General features: G+C 44.4%; 18 non-coding genes and 1 pseudogene across 18 annotated transcripts; all 19 read left to right on the top strand.

Annotated features, from left to right (window-relative positions):
* Positions 1–5,988: 5,988 nt before the first annotated feature.
* LOC149763816 (5S ribosomal RNA) lies at positions 5,989–6,107 on the top strand. Its single transcript, XR_016412274.1, has one exon. It is a non-coding gene; the product is annotated as a 5S ribosomal RNA (ribosomal RNA).
* A 247-nt stretch (positions 6,108–6,354) lies between these two features.
* On the top strand, positions 6,355–6,473 carry LOC149763815 (5S ribosomal RNA). Its single transcript, XR_016412273.1, has one exon. It is a non-coding gene; the product is annotated as a 5S ribosomal RNA (ribosomal RNA).
* Positions 6,474–6,721: 248 nt separating this feature from the next.
* LOC149763814 (5S ribosomal RNA) lies at positions 6,722–6,840 on the top strand. The gene has a single exon (XR_016403718.1). It is a non-coding gene; the product is annotated as a 5S ribosomal RNA (ribosomal RNA).
* Positions 6,841–7,086: 246 nt separating this feature from the next.
* LOC149763813 (5S ribosomal RNA) lies at positions 7,087–7,205 on the top strand. Its single transcript, XR_016412271.1, has one exon. It is a non-coding gene; the product is annotated as a 5S ribosomal RNA (ribosomal RNA).
* A 248-nt stretch (positions 7,206–7,453) lies between these two features.
* LOC149763812 (5S ribosomal RNA) lies at positions 7,454–7,572 on the top strand. The gene has a single exon (XR_016410973.1). It is a non-coding gene; the product is annotated as a 5S ribosomal RNA (ribosomal RNA).
* A 246-nt stretch (positions 7,573–7,818) lies between these two features.
* LOC149763811 (5S ribosomal RNA) lies at positions 7,819–7,937 on the top strand (annotated as a pseudogene).
* A 246-nt stretch (positions 7,938–8,183) lies between these two features.
* Positions 8,184–8,302, top strand: LOC149763810 (5S ribosomal RNA). Its single transcript, XR_016406681.1, has one exon. It is a non-coding gene; the product is annotated as a 5S ribosomal RNA (ribosomal RNA).
* A 246-nt stretch (positions 8,303–8,548) lies between these two features.
* LOC149763809 (5S ribosomal RNA) lies at positions 8,549–8,667 on the top strand. Its single transcript, XR_016410972.1, has one exon. It is a non-coding gene; the product is annotated as a 5S ribosomal RNA (ribosomal RNA).
* Positions 8,668–8,913: 246 nt separating this feature from the next.
* LOC149763808 (5S ribosomal RNA) lies at positions 8,914–9,032 on the top strand. Its single transcript, XR_016407484.1, has one exon. It is a non-coding gene; the product is annotated as a 5S ribosomal RNA (ribosomal RNA).
* Positions 9,033–9,279: 247 nt separating this feature from the next.
* LOC149763807 (5S ribosomal RNA) lies at positions 9,280–9,398 on the top strand. The gene has a single exon (XR_016410970.1). It is a non-coding gene; the product is annotated as a 5S ribosomal RNA (ribosomal RNA).
* Positions 9,399–9,644: 246 nt separating this feature from the next.
* LOC149763806 (5S ribosomal RNA) lies at positions 9,645–9,763 on the top strand. The gene has a single exon (XR_016410969.1). It is a non-coding gene; the product is annotated as a 5S ribosomal RNA (ribosomal RNA).
* A 246-nt stretch (positions 9,764–10,009) lies between these two features.
* On the top strand, positions 10,010–10,128 carry LOC149763805 (5S ribosomal RNA). The gene has a single exon (XR_016412270.1). It is a non-coding gene; the product is annotated as a 5S ribosomal RNA (ribosomal RNA).
* A 248-nt stretch (positions 10,129–10,376) lies between these two features.
* LOC149763804 (5S ribosomal RNA) lies at positions 10,377–10,495 on the top strand. The gene has a single exon (XR_016403717.1). It is a non-coding gene; the product is annotated as a 5S ribosomal RNA (ribosomal RNA).
* A 246-nt stretch (positions 10,496–10,741) lies between these two features.
* LOC149763803 (5S ribosomal RNA) lies at positions 10,742–10,860 on the top strand. The gene has a single exon (XR_016412269.1). It is a non-coding gene; the product is annotated as a 5S ribosomal RNA (ribosomal RNA).
* A 247-nt stretch (positions 10,861–11,107) lies between these two features.
* Positions 11,108–11,226, top strand: LOC149763802 (5S ribosomal RNA). The gene has a single exon (XR_016412268.1). It is a non-coding gene; the product is annotated as a 5S ribosomal RNA (ribosomal RNA).
* A 248-nt stretch (positions 11,227–11,474) lies between these two features.
* Positions 11,475–11,593, top strand: LOC149763801 (5S ribosomal RNA). Its single transcript, XR_016403716.1, has one exon. It is a non-coding gene; the product is annotated as a 5S ribosomal RNA (ribosomal RNA).
* A 246-nt stretch (positions 11,594–11,839) lies between these two features.
* Positions 11,840–11,958, top strand: LOC149763800 (5S ribosomal RNA). The gene has a single exon (XR_016412267.1). It is a non-coding gene; the product is annotated as a 5S ribosomal RNA (ribosomal RNA).
* A 247-nt stretch (positions 11,959–12,205) lies between these two features.
* On the top strand, positions 12,206–12,324 carry LOC149763799 (5S ribosomal RNA). Its single transcript, XR_016410968.1, has one exon. It is a non-coding gene; the product is annotated as a 5S ribosomal RNA (ribosomal RNA).
* A 246-nt stretch (positions 12,325–12,570) lies between these two features.
* LOC149763798 (5S ribosomal RNA) lies at positions 12,571–12,689 on the top strand. The gene has a single exon (XR_016407556.1). It is a non-coding gene; the product is annotated as a 5S ribosomal RNA (ribosomal RNA).
* Positions 12,690–12,902: the final 213 nt, after the last annotated feature.

Below are 12,902 nucleotides of genomic sequence, written 5' to 3'. Positions count from 1 at the left end.
CAAATTTGAATTTTGTCCACTCGAGTCGACTCGACTATCCTGGGAGTCGACTCGAATCCCAGAGTCCGAACTCCCGATCCTCTGTCTTTTGGCTCGTCCAGTCTTGGAGTCGACTCGAACTTCCTTGGAGTCGACTCGGCTCTCAGTTTTCGAAAGTTGGTCTTCTGCCATCTTAGTGTAGTGCTGCCTTGGAGTCGACTCGAGCTGTCTGGGAGTCGACTCGAATCTCAGAGTCGGAAAACTGATCCTCTGTATTTTGGAGCCGCGCTGCCTTGGAGTCGACTCGACTTGTCTTGGAGTCGACTCGCCTCTCAGAGACGAAAATACCGTCTTCTGTCTTGGGGTTGCGCTGTCTTTGGAGTCGACTCGGACTTTGTGGGAGTCGACTCGAATCTCAGTGTCCAAAAACTGCTTCTCTGAGTTTTCCCTTGTGTTCCGCTGAGAGTCGACTCTTGCTTTCTTCGGAGTCGACCTACCAACCATCGGAGTCGACTCGCGTTCCACTGGAGTCGACTCGAATCTCAGACCCGAAAACTGCTCTCTGACTTTTCTGCCTGTGACTCCTAGGAGTCGACTCATACTTCTCCGGAGTCGACTCATACTTCTCCGGAGTCGACTCGAATTCCACTGGAGTCGACTCGAAGACTGTTCTTTTGAATTTTTCTTTTGATTTTACTCCTCCAATTTGAATCCTTTGAACTTTAAACTTTGGGCCAATAAATTGTAGCTTTCTTCTAGCTTTCTTCTAACTTTTCTTGAGAGCTTTTGGAGGCCTTCTTGTGTTCTTCCAACTTGCTATGTTCCTTGCAAAATAAATATCTTTCTCCTTGCAACATAAACATTAGTATCCATACTTCAAGGTTTTGTGATCATCAAAATCAATCTATGAATCAATCTTTGGGTCATCATTATATATAAAAGATTAACCATATACATATATAATTTGTTTTTAGTATTTTGATAATAAATCATTAGTCTCATAAAGAATAAAATGAATTGATACCTCTACAACTAGAATTTTTCATGAATGTTCTATATGCATTGCTTGATGAATGATATCCAAGGATAGAAGTATCTTTATCAGATTTGGCATTATTTTCATAAGAGCATATCAAGCATAACATGTACGACTGAAAAATATGAAAGATATGCAATGGTTCATTTTCCATTTTTCAGAAGATCAAAATTTTCATCAAAAATAGATCTAATAGAAATCATATGTATGACAAGCAGTGATGATAGTCTTTTAAAAAATTATTTGAGTAGATGACTATCATACATAATTGTCTTTTTCATTTCTTCAAGAATTCTATTAACCCTATTTTACTTATGATGTCCTTGGAGCTGAAATAATTGAATTTAATATTATTTTCTGTATAACCTTAATCAGGATTTTGGTTTTCAACACTGTGCCATGATCTTCACAGTTTGGAAACCTTTTTCATTTGAAACGCTTTTACAAGATTCAGTAAATACAGAAAAATACTTCAGTTTTATTTTCCAAGAACAAATCCAATGTAAGCTTTTGAAAACTTAGTGATGGAAACAACATCTTTAGATTTAGAAATGATTTTTGTTTGTTTCCTTAGTTAGCATGCATAGCAAAACTTTGACCTTTAAGTAGATAATCTAAGTAAGCCTATGGCAAGGTCTTTTGAGATTAAGTACATACTAGCATGAGTTGATTCTATGTGCCAAGGATGGTTTCTTTAATCTTGGTATTCATAGTGCATATATTCAAAAGCATACCAAGTACACATTATCATATCTATGATCAATAAACAATAATGCCATGGATAAAAACTCTCAATCAAGCATATAGAGAATTCATAGAATTAATCTTAATAATGATTAATCATTTAGCAACTTTATCCAAGGGTGAGTAAAGTATCCTATAAAATGAAGTGATTTGATTATATTTCCAAAAGTAGTTTCTATATCACAAAATTGATCAATACTAGCAATTCATACTAAAGCAAAAATAATGATGAGATGCAAGGATTACTGATTTCATTATTATTATTATTTAAAATTACTTTTCATAAGTATATTTTAAGTTTCAATGTGTCTAGAATACCCATTTGTATGAATCTATTTGTTTCATGGGTATCTTGGCACATCTATGTCTACATCCTCATATTTTCATTTTGGGTACCCAAGCTTGCTTGGATCCTTGAGAGTTAGGACATATAGTTCCTTTTGGAACCCAAATTTGTTTAATTGTAATAACTTTACTACTTGATTTAATTATGTTAGAACGATAGGTAAAGTTGTTATGCCCATTCTTTTCATGTTTGAAATAAGTTATCTTATTTAATGGATTGCTTGGTGAATTGATAACCTTTTTCTTTAGGGATTCATTGCTAAGTGAAGGAGTTAAGCCAAATTTTGATTTATCAAAATCTGTATGTTGGCTTTCAAACATCATTTTTAATCTTGCTGAACTTACAGTAAATTTGTTAATAAAAGACTTCAATTGGTTAATTTCTTTACTTAAGTTTTGATTTTCTTTAATTAAATTTTGATTTTTCTGAATTAATTGTTCTGAATTTAACCTTAAAATTTTATTTTCAGAATTTAGTTTATCTTGTATTTCATTATTAGAATTTCTTTCTTTTGAAATTTTCAGATTTAGTTTCTTAAGATTTTTATTCTTCACAGCTAATTTTCTACATTCACCATACAAATCATGAAAAGTATTTAATAATTCATCATAAGATAATTCTTCTTGAAAATCATTTGAGGTAAGAGTAGATTCAGATTTTACCTTGTCTTCTTGTGCCATAAAGCACGAGTTAGTTACCTCTTGTAGTTCCTTGGAGCTAATATCATCATTGTTGCTCCTAACTTTTAATTTCTTGCTTGACTCTTTCTTGGTCAAGGCTTTCTTCCTTTTTATCTCTTTCTTCCTTTCTTCTAGCTTCCTCTTCTTCTTTGTCTTTAGGAAGCTTTTGAATCTTTCTTCCTGATTTAGAGTGTTTCCTGCATGCTCAATGTTAGTCTTGCAATTATCCTCAAGTAAACTAACATGGGGTTCTTCGAAAATATCATAAGTTGCTTCAAGAGTATCCCATATTTGTTTGGCAGATGAACATATATAAATTTGGTTGAAAATATTTTTATTAAATGCACAGTAGAGAAGGTTCATAGCCTTAGCATTTAGTTCAGCCAAATTTTTATCGAACATACTTTCAATTAATTTCGTGGGTGTGTGTAGGCCATTTGTTATGACATTCCATAACTCATAGTTTTGTGATTGAGTAAAGATTTTCATTCTAGCTTTCCATTGAATATAGTTAGATCCATCAAACAGTGGAGGTCTGTTTGTGGAAAGTCCCTCAGCAAGTAATACGTTATGTGGGGTTGTCATGATCTTTGGCTCTAGTCGGTTAAGACTACAAATAATATTTGAGCACCTGCTCTGATACCACTTGTTGCCCAGTAGATACAACCCAAGAGGGGGGGTGAATTGGGTCTTTTAAAACTTTTAAGCTACTTCTAGCACTTTTTGATTAATTATGCTAAGTTGTATATATGCGCAGTGAAAGTTAAACTTAGCGACAGTTTGATGTATAGAATGTGACTTGATTGAGTATGCTTGCAACTAAAGAATTCGCGGATAATAGTTAAGCAAGCAATTTATCTAAGTGAGTAAGTGTGTGAGTTAGATAATGACAAAAAGCATTACAAACACAGCAAACATATAGTGGTTCGGTGCACCCCAGCACCTACATCCACTCCCCAAGACTTCTTGGGAATTTCACTATAATCCTACAGATTACAGTCGGTTGTTTTACAAGCTCACAACCCAACTTGTTGTTTTACGAGCGCACAACGAACTCGGTCGGTTTTTCCAGGCTCACCGACTAGAACCACTCCGATTGTTTTTCCGGGATCACAATCGAACCCTACTCGTTGGTTTTACCCTCGGCTCACCAACAAACCTAACACAGTTGGTTTTCCCTTTGGCTCACCAACAAACCTTACACAGTTGGTTTTCCCTTTGGCTCACCAACAAACCTTGCACAGTTGGTTTTCCCTTTGGCTCACCAACAAACCTTAACCCCTTGATTCAATCCCGTGATTGAATCAAGTTATAAGATAATAAAACAAAGTTTAAAACAAATCAAAGCTTCTTAAACAAGCAAATATAACAATATAAACAAACAGAGTAAAGAGAAGCCCTCAAACGAGTTTTGAAGATGGAGGAGCTCGACTTCTTCTTTACTTGACCCTCTTCTGATTTGGCACGAAGTAGAGGATCACCGAGGCAGCACACTGATGGAGAGGAAGCTTTGGGATTCACTTGGAAGCTCTTCTTCTCTCTATTTCTCTTTGGATGGCCCTTTTTGTGCTTATGGGAGATTTTCCTTGTAATCTCTTTCCTAAATGTTTTCTCCCACTTCCATCAGTTCTCTCCTAGCTCTCTTCTTGTTTTTATAGCTTTTGATAACGTGGAAACAAGAATATAGCCGTTAGAGCCAAAAATAGAGCCGTTGGAACCAGTCTGCAGCTCCTGACAATATGACCGTTGGGTTTGGAGTCGACTCGCGCGATCAGGAGTCGGCTCGGCTGTAGCAGGAGTCGACTCGAGCTTTTCCGGAGTCGACTCGGCAACTGTTCCAAGTTTGAATTAAAGTTGCCGTCTTGACTGGGAGTCGACTCGACTTAACCCGGAGTCGACTCGCCAACTTCTGGCGCTGACCTGGCAATTTTGGAGTCGGCTCATCCTCTGTAGTCCGTGGATCCAAATTTGAATTTTGTCCACTCGAGTCGACTCGACTGTCCTGGGAGTCGACTCGAATCTCAGAGCCCGAACTCCCGATTCTCTGTCTTTTGGCTCATCCAGTCTTGGAGTCGACTCGAACTTCCTTGGAGTCGACTCGGCTCTCAGTTTCCGAAAGTTGGTCTTCTGCCATCTTAGTGTAGCGCTGCCTTGGAGTCGACTCGAGCTGTCTGGGAGTCGACTCGAATCTCAGAGTCGGAAAACTGATCCTCTGTATTTTGGAGCCGCGCTGCCTTGGAGTCGACTCGACTTGTCTTGGAGTCGACTCGCCTCTCAGAGACGAAAATACCGTCTTCTGTCTTGGGGTTGCGCTGTCTTTGGAGTCGACTCGGACTTTGTGGGAGTCGACTCGAATCTCAGTGTCCAAAAACTGCTTCTCTGAGTTTTCCCTTGTGTACCACTGAGAGTCGACTCTCGCTTTCTTTGGAGTCGACCCGACAACCATTGGAGTCGACTCGCATTCCTCAGGAGTCGACTCGAATCTCAGGGTCGAAAATCCCTCTCTGACTTTTCTGCCTTTTACACCCTGGAGTCGACTCGTTCTACTCTCGAGTTGACTCGCCAAGCATTGGAGTCGACTCGAATTCCTCAGGAGTCGACTCGAAGACTATTCTTTTAAATTTTCCTTGAATTTGCTCCTCCAATTTGAATCTTTTGAACTTGAGACTTGGGCCAATAACTTGTAGCTTTCTTCCAACTTTTCTTGAGTGCTTTTAGAGGCCTTCTTGTGTTCTTCCAACTTGCTATGTTCCTTGCAACATAAATATCTTTCTCCTTGCAACATAAACATTAGTATCTATACTTCAAGGTTTTGTGATCATCAAAATCAATCTATGAATCAATCTTTGGGTCATCACTAATGCACCGGATCCCATCAGAAATCCGCAGTTAAGCGTGCTTGGGCGAGAGTAGTACTAGGATGGGTGACCCCCTGGGAAGTCCTCGTGTTGCACCCCTTTTATTTTTTGCCCGCTTTTTTATTTTTTGATAATATTTATTTTTAATTTTTTGGCTTTTGGCTTTTCCTCTTCGGATAATTTTTTTCCCCCGAAAATAAACTGAGTCCGGAGACTCGCGGTGCCATGCCGCATAGCGGAACAGCGCGTTGAATCCTACGCCAGAACGGCCCCGGCAGCGCGAATGTCTCGGGCCGTCGAGGTCTGCTGCTTTGTCATAAAAGGGAGTTTCGAAGGGCATGTCATGGGTGCGATCATACCAGCACTAATGCACCGGATCCCATCAGAACTCCGCAGTTAAGCGTGCTTGGGCGAGAGTAGTACTAGGATGGGTGACCCCCTGGGAAGTCCTCGTGTTGCACCCTTTTTATTTTTTTCTCCACTTTTTTATTTTTTGATAATATTTATTTTTAATTTTTCGGCTTTTGGCTTTTCCTCTTCGGATAATTTTTTTCCCCCGAAAATAAACTGAGTCCGGAGACTGGCGGTGCCATGCCGCATAGCGGGAAAGCGCGTTGAATCCTACGCCAGAACGGCCCCGGCAGCGCGAATGTCTCGGGCCGTCGAGGTCTGCTGCTTTGTCATAAAAGGGAGTTTCGAAGGGCATGTCATGGGTGCGATCATACCAGCACTAATGCACCGGATCCCATCAGAACTCCGCAGTTAAGCGTGCTTGGGCGAGAGTAGTACTAGGATGGGTGACCCCCTGGGAAGTCCTCGTGTTGCACCCTTTTTATTTTTTTCTCCACTTTTTTATTTTTTGATAATATTTATTTTTAATTTTTCGGCTTTTGGCTTTTCCTCTTCGGATAATTTTTTTCCCCCGAAAATAAACTGAGTCCGGAGACTGGCGGTGCCATGCCGCATAGCGGGAATAGCGCGTTGAATCCTACGCCAGAACGGCCCCGGCGGCGCGAATGTCTCGGGCCGTCGAGGTCTGCTGCTTTGTCATAAAAGGGAGTTTCGATGGGCATGTCATGGGTGCGATCATACCAGCACTAATGCACCGGATCCCATCAGAAATCCGCAGTTAAGCGTGCTTGGGCGAGAGTAGTACTAGGATGGGTGACCCCCTGGGAAGTCCTCGTGTTGCACCCCTTTTATTTTTTGCCCGCTTTTTTATTTTTTGATAATATTTATTTTTAATTTTTTGGCTTTTGGCTTTTCCTCTTCGGATAATTTTTTTCCCCCGAAAATAAACTGAGTCCGGAGACTCGCGGTGCCATGCCGCATAGCGGAACAGCGCGTTGAATCCTACGCCAGAACGGCCCCGGCAGCGCGAATGTCTCGGGCCGTCGAGGTCTGCTGCTTTGTCATAAAAGGGAGTTTCGAAGGGCATGTCATGGGTGCGATCATACCAGCACTAATGCACCGGATCCCATCAGAACTCCGCAGTTAAGCGTGCTTGGGCGAGAGTAGTACTAGGATGGGTGACCCCCTGGGAAGTCCTCGTGTTGCACCCTTTTTATTTTTTTCTCCACTTTTTTATTTTTTGATAATATTTATTTTTAATTTTTCGGCTTTTGGCTTTTCCTCTTCGGATAATTTTTTTCTCCCGAAAATAAACTGAGTCCGGAGACTGGCGGTGCCATGCCGCATAGCGGGAATAGCGCGTTGAATCCTACGCCAGAACGGCCCCGGCGGCGCGAATGTCTCGGGCCGTCGAGGTCTGCTGCTTTGTCATAAAAGGGAGTTTCGATGGGCATGTCATGGGTGCGATCATACCAGCACTAATGCACCGGATCCCATCAGAACTCCGCAGTTAAGCGTGCTTGGGCGAGAGTAGTACTAGGATGGGTGACCCCCTGGGAAGTCCTCGTGTTGCACCCCTTTTATTTTTTGCCCGCTTTTTTATTTTTTGATAATATTTATTTTTAATTTTTCGGCTTTTGGCTTTTCCTCTTCGGATAATTTTTTTCCCCCGAAAATAAACTGAGTCCGGAGACTCGCGGTGCCATGCCGCATAGCGGAACAGCGCGTTGAATCCTACGCCAGAACGGCCCCGGCAGCGCGAATGTCTCGGGCCGTCGCGGTCTGCTGCTTTGTCATAAAAGGGAGTTTCGAAGGGCATGTCATGGGTGCGATCATACCAGCACTAATGCACCGGATCCCATCATAACTCCGTAGTTAGGCGTGCTTGGGCGAGAGAAGTACTAGGATGGGTGACCCCCTGGGAAGTCCTCGTATTGCACCCTTTTTATTTTTTGCCCGCTTTTTTATTTTTTGATAATATTTATTTTTAATTTTTTGGCTTTTGGCTTTTCCTCTTCGGATAATTTTTTCCCCCCGAAAATAAACTGAGTCCGGAGACTGGCGGTGCCATGCCGCATAGCGGAACAGCACGTTGAATCCTACGACAGAACGGCCCCGGCAGCGCGAATGTCTCGGGCCGTCGAGGTCTGCTGCTTTGTCATAAAAGGGAGTTTCGAAGGGCATGTCATGGGTGCGATCATACCAGCACTAATGCACCGGATCCCATCAGAACTCCGCAGTTAAGAGTGCTTGGGCGAGAGTAGTACTAGGATGGGTGACCCCCTGGGAAGTCCTCGTGTTGCACCCCTTTTATTTTTTGCCCGCTTTTTTATTTTTTGATAACATTTATTTTTTATTTTTCGGCTTTTGGCTTTTCCTCTTCGGATAATTTTTTTCCCCCGAAAATAAACTGAGTCCGGAGACTGGCGGTGCCATGCCGCATAGCGGAACAGCGCGTTGAATCCTACGCCAGAACGGCCCCGGCAGCGCGAATGTCTCGGGCCGTCGAGGTCTGCTGCTTTGTCATAAAAGGGAGTTTCGAAGGGCATGTCATGGGTGCGATCATACCAGCACTAATGCACCGGATCCCATCAGAACTCCGCAGTTAAGCGTGCTTGGGCGAGAGTAGTACTAGGATGGGTGACCCCCTGGGAAGTCCTCGTGTTGCACCCCTTTTATTTATTGCCCGCTTTTTTATTTTTTGATAACATTTATTTTTTATTTTTCGGCTTTTGGCTTTTCCTCTTCGGATAATTTTTTTCCCCCGAAAATAAACTGAGTCCAGAGACTGGCGGTGCCATGCCGCATAGCGGAACGGCGTGTTGAATCCTACGCCAGAACGGCCCCGGCAGCGCGAATGTCTCGGGCCGTCGAGGTCTGCTACTTTGTCATAAAAGGGAGTTTCGAAGGGCATGTCTTGGGTGCGATCATACCAGCACTAATGCACCGGATCCTATCAGAACTCCGCAGTTAAGCGTGCTTGGGCGAGAGTAGTACTAGGATGGGTGACCCCCTGGGAAGTCCTCATGTTGCACCCTTTTTATTTTTTGCCCGCTTTTTTATTTTTTGATAATATTTATTTTTAATTTTCTGGCTTTTGGCTTTTCCTCTTCGGATAATTTTTTTCCCCCGACAATAAACTGGGTCCGGAGACTGGCGGTGCCATGCCGCATAGCGGGACCAGCGCGTTGAATCCTACGCCAGAACGGCCCCGGCAGCGCGAATGTCTCGGACCGTCGAGGTCTGCTGCTTTGTCATAAAAGGGAGTTTCGAAGGGCATATCATGGGTGCGATCATACCAGCACTAATGCACCGGATCCCATCAGAACTCCGCAGTTAAGCGTGCTTGGGCGAGAGTAGTACTAGGATGGGTGACCCCCTGGGAAGTCCTCGTGTTGCACCCCTTTTATTTTTTGCCCGCTTTTTTCTTTTTTGATAACATTTATTTTTAATTTTTTGGCTTTTGGCTTTTCCTCTTCGGATAATTTTTTTCCCTCGAAAATAAACTGAGTCCGGAGACTCGCGGTGCCATGCCGCATAGCGGAACAGCGCATTGAATCCTACGCCAGAACGGCCCCGGCAGCGCGAATGTCTCGGGCCGTCGAGGTCTGCTGCTTTGTCATAAAAGGGTGTTTCGATGGGCATGTCATGGGTGCGATCATACCAGCACTAATGCACCGGATCCCATCAGAACTCCGCAGTTAAGCGTGCTTGGGCGAGAGTAGTACTAGGATGGGTGACCCCCTGGGAAGTCCTCGTGTTGCACCCCTTTTATTTTTTGCCCGCTTTTTTATTTTTTGATAATATTTATTTTTAATTTTTCGGCTTTTGGCTTTTCCTCTTCGGATAATTTTTTTCCCCCGAAAATAAACTGAGTCCGGAGACTTGCGGTGCCATGCCGCATAGCGGAACAGCGCGTTGAATCCTACGCCAGAACGGCCCCGGCAGCGCGAATGTCTCGGGCCGTCGAGGTCTGCTGCTTTGTCATAAAAGGGAGTTTCGAAGGGCATGTCATGGGTGCGATCATACCAGCACTAATGCACCGGATCCCATCAGAACTCCGCAGTTAAGCGTGCTTGGGCGAGAGTAGTACTAGGATGGGTGACCCCCTGGGAAGTCCTCGTGTTGCACCCTTTTTATTTTTTTCTCCACTTTTTTATTTTTTGATAATATTTATTTTTAATTTTTCGGCTTTTGGCTTTTCCTCTTCGGATAATTTTTTTCCCCCGAAAATAAACTGAGTCCGGAGACTGGCGGTGCCATGCCGCATAGCGGGAATAGCGCGTTGAATCCTACGCCAGAACGGCCCCGGCGGCGCGAATGTCTCGGGCCGTCGAGGTCTGCTGCTTTGTCATAAAAGGGAGTTTCGATGGGCATGTCATGGGTGCGATCATACCAGCACTAATGCACCGGATCCCATCAGAAATCCGCAGTTAAGCGTGCTTGGGCGAGAGTAGTACTAGGATGGGTGACCCCCTGGGAAGTCCTCGTGTTGCACCCCTTTTATTTTTTGCCCGCTTTTTTATTTTTTGATAATATTTATTTTTAATTTTTTGGCTTTTGGCTTTTCCTCTTCGGATAATTTTTTTCCCCCGAAAATAAACTGAGTCCGGAGACTCACGGTGCCATGCCGCATAGCGGAACAGCGCGTTGAATCCTACGCCAGAACGGCCCCGGCAGCGCGAATGTCTCGGGCCGTCGAGGTCTGCTGCTTTGTCATAAAAGGGAGTTTCGAAGGGCATGTCATGGGTGCGATCATACCAGCACTAATGCACCGGATCCCATCAGAACTCCGCAGTTAAGCGTGCTTGGGCGAGAGTAGTACTAGGATGGGTGACCCCCTGGGAAGTCCTCGTGTTGCACCCTTTTTATTTTTTTCTCCACTTTTTTATTTTTTGATAATATTTATTTTTAATTTTTCGGCTTTTGGCTTTTCCTCTTCGGATAATTTTTTTCCCCCGAAAATAAACTGAGTCCGGAGACTGGCGGTGCCATGCCGCATAGCGGGAAAGCGCGTTGAATCCTACGCCAGAACGGCCCCGGCAGCGCGAATGTCTCGGGCCGTCGAGGTCTGCTGCTTTGTCATAAAAGGGAGTTTCGAAGGGCATGTCATGGGTGCGATCATACCAGCACTAATGCACCGGATCCCATCAGAACTCCGCAGTTAAGCGTGCTTGGGCGAGAGTAGTACTAGGATGGGTGACCCCCTGGGAAGTCCTCGTGTTGCACCCTTTTTATTTTTTTCTCCACTTTTTTATTTTTTGATAATATTTATTTTTAATTTTTCGGCTTTTGGCTTTTCCTCTTCGGATAATTTTTTTCCCCCGAAAATAAACTGAGTCCGGAGACTGGCGGTGCCATGCCGCATAGCGGGAATAGCGCGTTGAATCCTACGCCAGAACGGCCCCGGCGGCGCGAATGTCTCGGGCCGTCGAGGTCTGCTGCTTTGTCATAAAAGGGAGTTTCGATGGGCATGTCATGGGTGCGATCATACCAGCACTAATGCACCGGATCCCATCAGAAATCCGCAGTTAAGCGTGCTTGGGCGAGAGTAGTACTAGGATGGGTGACCCCCTGGGAAGTCCTCGTGTTGCACCCCTTTTATTTTTTGCCCGCTTTTTTATTTTTTGATAATATTTATTTTTAATTTTTTGGCTTTTGGCTTTTCCTCTTCGGATAATTTTTTTCCCCCGAAAATAAACTGAGTCCGGAGACTCGCGGTGCCATGCCGCATAGCGGAACAGCGCGTTGAATCCTACGCCAGAACGGCCCCGGCAGCGCGAATGTCTCGGGCCGTCGAGGTCTGCTGCTTTGTCATAAAAGGGAGTTTCGAAGGGCATGTCATGGGTGCGATCATACCAGCACTAATGCACCGGATCCCATCAGAACTCCGCAGTTAAGCGTGCTTGGGCGAGAGTAGTACTAGGATGGGTGACCCCCTGGGAAGTCCTCGTGTTGCACCCTTTTTATTTTTTTCTCCACTTTTTTATTTTTTGATAATATTTATTTTTAATTTTTCGGCTTTTGGCTTTTCCTCTTCGGATAATTTTTTTCCCCCGAAAATAAACTGAGTCCGGAGACTGGCGGTGCCATGCCGCATAGCGGAACAGCGCGTTGAATCCTACGCCAGAACGGCCCCGGCAGCGCGAATGTCTCGGGCCGTCGAGGTCTGCTGCTTTGTCATAAAAGGGAGTTTCGAAGGGCATGTCATGGGTGCGATCATACCAGCACTAATGCACCGGATCCCATCAGAACTCCGCAGTTAAGCGTGCTTGGGCGAGAGTAGTACTAGGATGGGTGACCCCCTGGGAAGTCCTCGTGTTGCACCCCTTTTATTTATTGCCCGCTTTTTTATTTTTTGATAACATTTATTTTTTATTTTTCGGCTTTTGGCTTTTCCTCTTCGGATAATTTTTTTCCCCCGAAAATAAACTGAGTCCGGAGACTGGCGGTGCCATGCCGCATAGCGGAACGGCGTGTTGAATCCTACGCCAGAACGGCCCCGGCAGCGCGAATGTCTCGGGCCGTCGAGGTCTGCTACTTTGTTATAAAAGGGAGTTTCGAAGGGCATGTCTTGGGTGCGATCATACCAGCACTAATGCACCGGATCCTATCAGAACTCCGCAGTTAAGCGTGCTTGGGCGAGAGTAGTACTTGGATGGGTGACCCCCTGGGAAGTCCTCATGTTGCACCCTTTTTATTTTTTGCCCGCTTTTTTATTTTTTGATAATATTTATTTTTAATTTTTTGGCTTTTGGCTTTTCCTCTTCGGATAATTTTTTTCCCCCGACAATAAACTGGGTCCGGAGACTGGCGGTGCCATGCCGCATAGCGGGACCAGCGCGTTGAATCCTACGCCAGAACGGCCCCGGCAGCGCGAATGTCTCGGGCCGTCGAGGTCTGCTGCT

Source organism: Phoenix dactylifera, chromosome 4 (assembly GCF_051530095.1).
Source record: "Phoenix dactylifera cultivar Ajwa chromosome 4, Ajwa_hap1_PhDact_Kaust_v1.1, whole genome shotgun sequence".
Classification (NCBI taxonomy): Eukaryota; Viridiplantae; Streptophyta; class Magnoliopsida; order Arecales; family Arecaceae; genus Phoenix; species Phoenix dactylifera.
Note: the sequence above shows the minus strand (reverse complement) of the source record. Positions and strands in the feature narration are given on the sequence as shown.